The 9,652-nt window shown below is 44.0% G+C and overlaps 1 long non-coding RNA gene across 1 annotated transcript; it reads left to right on the forward strand.

The window, feature by feature from the left end:
- Window positions 1–471: 471 nt before the first annotated feature.
- LOC121538896 lies at window positions 472–4,956 on the forward strand. The gene is made up of 4 exons (XR_006657748.1): window positions 472–553; window positions 1,891–2,010; window positions 3,347–3,466; window positions 4,805–4,956. It is a non-coding gene; the product is annotated as an uncharacterized LOC121538896 (long non-coding RNA).
- The last annotated feature ends 4,696 nt before the right edge of the window (window positions 4,957–9,652 follow it).

Genomic DNA, 9,652 nt, shown 5'->3' on the forward strand with positions numbered 1-9,652 from the left:
CCGATGGCAATCATGTGGTCGAACATGCTCTGTGCGTCACGTTAGCCTATATTTACCATCAGTTGTCATGGCAGTTTTTACACAAAAGGGGAAATATTCGAATGTGGGCTGAAGGGTGTTTCAGGGTTCATGGCTCGAAATGGATGAGGCTGTTGCTCTAAAGCGCTCTACACACTTTACGCAAATGGAGCGACGGCGCATCGTATATGGTCCGTTCCTAAATCTGTGCCGAACAAAGCATAAAACGATGCTCGGTTGCTGCGTTTGTGTAGTTTGTGTCAAGTGTGTAGCGGCCTTAAGTGCCCTATATACAGACACAGATAAGGGAACTGCTCTGTTCTTCTACCCCCGCCTGGATTATTAATAGCCTACCATAGGATCTAGTTATTCTAGTAATACTATTTATATGATAAATACTGTCCGCTGCCCCCAGACCCAGTCACCACCTTAGGCTATATGTCACGTGATGTGGACATGAGGGGGATGGAGGCATAACTTCAGCCAGAGGGGTAAAGGCCCCCAAGGGCCACATCAGAAACGCAAGGATGACAAGGTATTGTTATAGATTGTATTATTTTGATAGGTTAGAATTGATATAAAAAGTGTTTTTGAATTGGTTTTGTGCCTTAAAATATTGTCTCAGGTCTTAAAAAGTTCAACAGACCAAATATTGTTGAAATTGTACATGTAACTGTCTTAGCATCACTACTTTGAGAAGGAAGTCAAAAAATATATAAACGTAACATATAAAGTGTTGGTCCCATGTTTCATGAGCTGAAATAAAAGATCCCAGACATTTTCCATATGGACAAAAAGCTTCTTTCTCTCAAATTTTGTGCACAGATCACATCCCTGTTAGTGAGCATTTCTCCTTTGCTAAGATAATCCATCCACCTGACAGGTGTGGCATATCAAGAAGCTGATTAAACATCATGATCATTACACAGGTACACCTTGTGCTGGGGACAATAAAAGGCCACCCTAAAATGTGCAGTTTTGTCACACAACACCATGCCACAGATGTCTCAAGTTTAGAGGGAGCATGCAATTGGCATGCTGACTGCAGGAACGTCCACCTGAGCTGTTGCCAGATAATTTAATGTGCATTTCTCTACCATAAGCTGCCCCCAACATCGTTTTAGAGAATTTGACAGTACGTCAAATCGGCATCACAACCACAGACCACGTGTAACCACGCCAGCCCAGGACCTCCACATCCGGCTTCTTCACCTGCAGGATCATCTGAGACCAGCCACCCGGACAGTTGATGAAACTGTGGGTTTCCACAACCGAAGAATCTGCGTGCTCGTTGTCCTCACCAGGGTCTGGACCTGACTGCAGTTCGGCGTCGTAACCAACTTCGGTGGGAAAATACTCACCAATTATGGCCACTGGCACGCTGGAGAAGTGTGCTCTTCACGAATGAATCCTGGTTTCAACTGTACCGGGCAGACGGCATGTATGGCATCATGTGGTCGAACATGCTCTGTGCGTCACGTTAGCCTATATTTACCATCAGTTGTCATGGCAGTTTTTACACAAAAGGGGAAATATTCGAATGTGGGCTGAAGGGTGTTTCAGGGTTCATGGCTCGAAATGGATGAGGCTGTTGCTCTAAAGCGCTCTACACACTTTACGCAAATGGAGCGACGGCGCATCGTATATGGTCCGTTCCTAAATTTGTGCCGAACAAAGCATAAAACGATGCTCGGTTGCTGCGTTTGTCTAGTTTGTGTAAAGTGTGTAGCGGCCTTAAGTGCCCTATATACAGACACAGATAAGGGAACTGCTCTGTTCTTCTACCCCCGCCTGGATTATTAATAGCCTACCATAGGATCTAGTTATTCTAGTAATACTATTTATATGATAAATACTGTCTGCTGCCCCCAGACCCAGTCACCACCTTAGGCCATATGTCACGTGATGTGGACATGAGGGGGATGGAGGCATAACTTCAGCCAGAGGGGTAAAGGCCCCCAAGGGCCACATCAGAAACGCAAGGATGACAAGGTATTGTTATAGATTGTATTATTTTGATAGGTTAGAATTGATATAAAAAGTGTTTTTGAATTGGTTTTGTGCCTTAAAATATTGTTTCAGGTCTTAAAAAGTTCAACAGACCAAATATTGTTGAAATTGTACATGTAACTGTCTTAGCATCACTACTTTGAGAAAGAAGTCAAAAAATATATAAACGTAACATATAAAGTGTTGGTCCCATGTTTCATGAGCTGAAATAAAAGATCCCAGAAATGTTCCATATGGACAAAAAGCTTATTTCTCTCAAATTTTGTGCACAGATCACATCCCTGTTAGTGAGCATTTCTCCTTTGCCAAGATAATCCATCCACCTGACAGGTGTGGCATATCAAGAAGCTGATTAAACATCATGATCATTACACAGGTACACCTTGTGCTGGGGACAATAAAAGGCCACCCTAAAATGTGCAGTTTTGTCACACAACACCATGCCACAGATGTCTCAAGTTTAGAGGGAGCATGCAATTGGCATGCTGACTGCAGGAACGTCCACCTGAGCTGTTGCCAGATAATTTAATGTGCATTTCTCTACCATAAGCTGCCCCCAACATCGTTTTAGAGAATTTGACAGTACGTCAAATCGGCATCACAACCACAGACCACGTGTAACCACGCCAGCCCAGGACCTCCACATCCGGCTTCTTCACCTGCAGGATCATCTGAGACCAGCCACCCGGACAGTTGATGAAACTGTGGGTTTCCACAACCGAAGAATCTGCGTGCTCGTTGTCCTCACCAGGGTCTGGACCTGACTGCAGTTCGGCGTCGTAACCAACTCGGTGGGAAAATACTCACCAATTATGGCCACTGGCACGCTGGAGAAGTGTGCTCTTCACGAATGAATCCTGGTTTCAACTGTACCGGGCAGACGGCATGTATGGCATCATGTGGTCGAACATGCTCTGTGCGTCACGTTAGCCTATATTTACCATCAGTTGTCATGGCAGTTTTTACACAAAAGGGGAAATATTCGAATGTGGGCTGAAGGGTGTTTCAGGGTTCATGGCTCGAAATGGATGAGGCTGTTGCTCTAAAGCGCTCTACACACTTTACGCAAATGGAGCGACGGCGCATCGTATATGGTCCGTTCCTAAATTTGTGCCGAACAAAGCATAAAACGATGCTCGGTTGCTGCGTTTGTCTAGTTTGTGTAAAGTGTGTAGCGGCCTTAAGTGCCCTATATACAGACACAGATAAGGGAACTGCTCTGTTCTTCTACCCCCGCCTGGATTATTAATAGCCTACCATAGGATCTAGTTATTCTAGTAATACTATTTATATGATAAATACTGTCTGCTGCCCCCAGACCCAGTCACCACCTTAGGCCATATGTCACGTGATGTGGACATGAGGGGGATGGAGGCATAACTTCAGCCAGAGGGGTAAAGGCCCCCAAGGGCCACATCAGAAACGCAAGGATGACAAGGTATTGTTATAGATTGTATTATTTTGATAGGTTAGAATTGATATAAAAAGTGTTTTTGAATTGGTTTTGTGCCTTAAAATATTGTTTCAGGTCTTAAAAAGTTCAACAGACCAAATATTGTTGAAATTGTACATGTAACTGTCTTAGCATCACTACTTTGAGAAAGAAGTCAAAAAATATATAAACGTAACATATAAAGTGTTGGTCCCATGTTTCATGAGCTGAAATAAAAGATCCCAGAAATGTTCCATATGGACAAAAAGCTTATTTCTCTCAAATTTTGTGCACAGATCACATCCCTGTTAGTGAGCATTTCTCCTTTGCCAAGATAATCCATCCACCTGACAGGTGTGGCATATCAAGAAGCTGATTAAACATCATGATCATTACACAGGTACACCTTGTGCTGGGGACAATAAAAGGCCACCCTAAAATGTGCAGTTTTGTCACACAACACCATGCCACAGATGTCTCAAGTTTAGAGGGGAGCATGCAATTGGCATGCTGACTGCAGGAACGTCCACCTGAGCTGTTGCCAGATAATTTAATGTGCATTTCTCTACCATAAGCTGCCCCCAACATCGTTTTAGAGAATTTGACAGTACGTCAAATCGGCATCACAACCACAGACCACGTGTAACCACGCCAGCCCAGGACCTCCACATCCGGCTTCTTCACCTGCAGGATCATCTGAGACCAGCCACCCGGACAGTTGATGAAACTGTGGGTTTCCACAACCGAAGAATCTGCGTGCTCGTTGTCCTCACCAGGGTCTGGACCTGACTGCAGTTCGGCGTCGTAACCAACTTCGGTGGGAAAATACTCACCAATTATGGCCACTGGCACGCTGGAGAAGTGTGCTCTTCACGAATGAATCCTGGTTTCAACTGTACCGGGCAGACGGCATGTATGGCATCATGTGGTCGAACATGCTCTGTGCGTCACGTTAGCCTATATTTACCATCAGTTGTCATGGCAGTTTTTACACAAAAGGGGAAATATTCGAATGTGGGCTGAAGGGTGTTTCAGGGTTCATGGCTCGAAATGGATGAGGCTGTTGCTCTAAAGCGCTCTACACACTTTACGCAAATGGAGCGACGGCGCATCGTATATGGTCCGTTCCTAAATTTGTGCCGAACAAAGCATAAAACGATGCTCGGTTGCTGCGTTTGTCTAGTTTGTGTAAAGTGTGTAGCGGCCTTAAGTGCCCTATATACAGACACAGATAAGGGAACTGCTCTGTTCTTCTACCCCCGCCTGGATTATTAATAGCCTACCATAGGATCTAGTTATTCTAGTAATACTATTTATATGATAAATACTGTCTGCTGCCCCCAGACCCAGTCACCACCTTAGGCCATATGTCACGTGATGTGGACATGAGGGGGATGGAGGCATAACTTCAGCCAGAGGGGTAAAGGCCCCCAAGGGCCACATCAGAAACGCAAGGATGACAAGGTATTGTTATAGATTGTATTATTTTGATAGGTTAGAATTGATATAAAAAGTGTTTTTGAATTGGTTTTGTGCCTTAAAATATTGTTTCAGGTCTTAAAAAGTTCAACAGACCATATAATGTTGAAATTGTACATGTAACTGTTTTAGCATCACTACTTTGAGAAAGAAGTCAAAAAATATATAAACGTAACATATAAAGTGTTGGTCCCATGTTTCATGAGCTGAAATAAAAGATCCCAGAAATGTTCCATATGGACAAAAAGCTTATTTCTCTCAAATTTTGTGCACAGATCACATCCCTGTTAGTGAGCATTTCTCCTTTGCCAAGATAATCCATCCACCTGACAGGTGTGGCATATCAAGAAGCTGATTAAACATCATGATCATTACACAGGTACACCTTGTGCTGGGGACAATAAAAGGCCACCCTAAAATGTGCAGTTTTGTCACACAACACCATGCCACAGATGTCTCAAGTTTAGAGGGAGCATGCAATTGGCATGCTGACTGCAGGAACGTCCACCTGAGCTGTTGCCAGATAATTTAATGTGCATTTCTCTACCATAAGCTGCCCCCAACATCGTTTTAGAGAATTTGACAGTACGTCAAATCGGCATCACAACCACAGACCACGTGTAACCACGCCAGCCCAGGACCTCCACATCCGGCTTCTTCACCTGCAGGATCATCTGAGACCAGCCACCCGGACAGTTGATGAAACTGTGGGTTTCCACAACCGAAGAATCTGCGTGCTAGTTGTCCTCACTAGGGTCTGGACCTGACTGCAGTTCGGCGTCGTAACCAACTTCGGTGGGAAAATACTCACCAATTATGGCCACTGGCACGCTGGAGAAGTGTGCTCTTCACGAATGAATCCTGGTTTCAACTGTACCGGGCAGACGGCATGTATGGCATCGTGTGGGCGAGCGGTTTGCTGATGTCAACGTTGTGAACAGAGAGACCCATGGTGGAAGTGGGGTTATGGTATGGGAAGGCATAAGCTACGGACAACAAACACAATTGCCTTTTATCAATGGCAATTTGAATGCACAGAGATACCGTGACGAGATCCTTAGGCCCATTGTTGTGCCATTCATCCGCCGCCTTCACCTCATGTTTCAGCATGATAATGCACGGCCCGATGTCGCAAGGATCTGTACACAATTCCTGGAAGCTGAAAATGTCCCAGTTCTTCCATGGCCTGCATACTCTCCAGACATGTCACCCATTGAGCATGTTTGGGATGCTCTGGATCGATGTGTATGCCAGCATGATCCAGTTCCCCCCAATATCCAGAAACTTCGCACAGCCATTGAAGAGGAGTGGGATAACATTCCACAGGCCACAATCAACAGCCTGATCAACCCTATGCGAAGGACATGTGTCACGCTGCATGAGGCAAATTGTGGTCACACCAGATACTGACTGGTTTTCTGATCCACTCCACAACCTTTTTTTTTTAGGTAGCTGTGACCAACAGATGCGTATCTGTATTGCCAGTCATGTGAAATCCATCGATTAGGGCCTAATGAATTTATTTCAATTGACTGATTTTCTTATACAGTATGAACTGTAACACAGTCAAATCTTTGAAGTTGTTGCATGTTACGTTTATATTTTTGTTAATTGGCTTTTTCTCCACAGTTGGCTACACTGTATCACTCATACCACAAATACTTGGCTTCCAATATCACCTGCACCACAAATTCCATTTGACTTCTAATCTAGCCTATGAAAGCCAGACAGTGATCCATTGATCTGCCCATTGACTGATGATGTGGATATGACCTCATCAGTAAATCCTAATTAACTCCATTGAGACAGAAAGGATTCAACTTGGACACCATGACACCATGATCCTGTGTAATTAATATTTACCCAACTATTGCAGTTTCATCATCTCAGTAAATGGTGTGAATAGTGCAGTGAAAATGTCCTTCCCACACATATTGCATCATTACTCATCATCTCAAGTACAGTTGAGTGTTTGGGCAGACATAAGTGAGACAACATTTGTCTCCCCTGATGTAGGCTTAGGCTACCTTTTTGTAAGGTGTTGCACAACACAATAGGTGTTAGAGGTCATGAACGGTCGAAATCGTGTTTTTCATGAAATTTGATGATATTTTAAGGAAACCAGATCAAAGTATGATGATCAAAGTATGAAAAATGACTGTTGCTTCTACATTGATAAAGTTTGATCATAAAGTTACTGGTCCCCTCTCCCATGTCAATCACTTAGATAAATTATTAAGGGGACAAGGTGATATCACCTTAACTCTCATTTTAATATCATCACAAGAGACATGCCAAACGGGAGACATGCCAAAAATATATAATTGATGCAGTTTCAATGTTTTTTTAGTTGCTTTGTGTATCACCAAATTTGCTTCATGATTTTACTGCTCACTGCATCCATCTTTTCAGAATGGCAGTCAGGACCCTTTAACACATGTTTTTTTAAACTTTTAAAATCAATTTCTTGTTTTTTTGTATATCTTGTTTTCTTACTATTTGTATGTATGTGTGTATTGCTAGATATTACTGCACTGTTGGAGCTAGAAACATAAGCATTTCGCTGTACCTGCGATAACATCTGCAAATCTGAACTTTGATTTGACAGAATGATTTTTACCGTCTTTCACTTGCTAAAACATTCCCATGTGAATGTCCATGCAAACGTACTGTTCTATCATAGGTCACCCTTCAAGTCACTTGCCCTTTCTTTTTTTTGTTTTACTAACTATACAATTTTACAATTTCCATCAATTTTACAATTTCCATTCCATTATCTGTTAATATGGTGAAAACAAAAATACATGGACACGCTCGCTGACGGTTTTGATCAATTTTTCAACATCTTTCCTTCGTTCGTTAGAAATTCAGTCATCAACTTTGCGCTTTGAAGGGAAGGAGGAGCAGCATCAATTAGGCCCTACAGTACTACTGACGGGAATAGGCTGTGATATGTCCATTATCTGTCCATATCAAATGAACCCTCCTAACCAACCTTATAGTGTTTTCCCTTTACAGCGCAGACATTTTTGCACCTGCTACCAGATGCAATATAGGCCTCCTGTAGCTCAGTTGGTAGAGCATGGCGCTTGCAACGCCAGGGTGGTGGGTTCGTTTCCCACGGGGGGCCAGTATGAAAAATTTATGCACTCACTAACTGTAAGTCGCTCTGGATAAGAGCGTCTGCTAAATGACTTAAATGTTAAATGTAAATGCAACCTATGAGGGCTATTGACATAGGCTAATTTGAGCCATTTCTGTCAGTGAGGGAAATGACCTAAGTCAGGGATGTGGTTCAGGCAGCACCTCGGGTATAAAAAAAACAATATATATTATTATTTGATATTTCTATGTATTTTATTTATAGATTTTCAGATATGGTAACAGAAAAACAGTACAACCCCAACCCCTCATCCACACACCCACCCTCCCCACCCACCCACCAAGGTATCATACAAGGATATCACAGAAAAGTAAATTCAATAAAAAAACATAAACAGTAATGGAAACAAAAACAATATAAAAATAGTATAGTTGAATTATATCAGCACAATATATGGCCACTAGAACAGTTTACCAAAATATAGAAGTTACACTAAGTAAAAGAGAGGCTCTCCACGTATTGTATTAATGGGGACCAGGTTAAGTCAAACTTTTGTCTGTAACGATCCCGGCAGTCTGAGTCGGGTCCTGTCTGGTGACTAGTTTTTCTGTTCGTGATCTCCAGTTTCCCGAGGGTTCGGGAACGCTCCGGGGAGCTCTCTTGATTTCCGCACCTGCATCCCATCAGCAATCTGCACACCTGGTCCTGATCATCACCCTTCTTAGGCTCTGGCCTAACATCCATTCCCTGCCGGATCGTTAGCCATGAACAGTAGGTTTACCAGAGTATCAGTCTTAGAGCCTAGCGTTAGTTTTGTTGTTTTTGCACCTTGTTGGTTTGTTGCTTACTTACCCCCGTTTTGTTCCATCTGCAGTCACCCGTCCGGAACCTTCATCCAACCTCTGCCTGGTGGTCGGCGGCTGCCGACCCAGGATGGGATCAACCACTGCACCCCCAACAACTAATCAACGCCGCACGCTCTGTTCCCTGGATTATTCAGCATCACTCTTGAATTTGTAATAAACACTCACCTTCGTTTCTACTTACCTTGTCCTGGTCTGCTTCTGGGTTCTGGCTTAGCAACTCGTGACAGAACGATCCGGCCAGTAATGAACCCAGCGGACCTGGACTCTGTTCGCCATGCCATTACCCAGCAGGAGAAGATGTTGGGCCATCATAGCACGGTACTACAGGAGATCGCGTTGTCAGTTCGGAACCTTTCTACCGGTCTGACGGAGGTCCAGAACCAACGCAAGTGTCCGGTGGAGGATCCACTACCGGTTTCACCCATCTCGCCTGCCGCTTCTGAAGCTGTGTCCTTCCGTGAGCCCAAGGTTCCGACGCCGGATAAATATGAGGGGGAGCTGGGAAGATGCCGTTCCTTCCTTATGCAGTGTGGATTAGTGTTCGATCTACAGCCCTACTCTTATGCCCCAGACAAGGCTAGGATAGCCTTTGTGATTGAGTTGCTGCGTGGTCGAGCGCTGGAGTGGGCTTCAGCCGTTTGGGAACGACAGGATCCCTGCATGGCTTCATACCAGGGGTTCACGGCCGAGATGAGGAAGCTCTTCGACCATTCCGTCCGAGGGAGGGACGCAGCTAGGCGCCTG

This window comes from Coregonus clupeaformis, chromosome 34, assembly GCF_020615455.1.
Source record: "Coregonus clupeaformis isolate EN_2021a chromosome 34, ASM2061545v1, whole genome shotgun sequence".
Taxonomy (NCBI): Eukaryota; Metazoa; Chordata; class Actinopteri; order Salmoniformes; family Salmonidae; genus Coregonus; species Coregonus clupeaformis.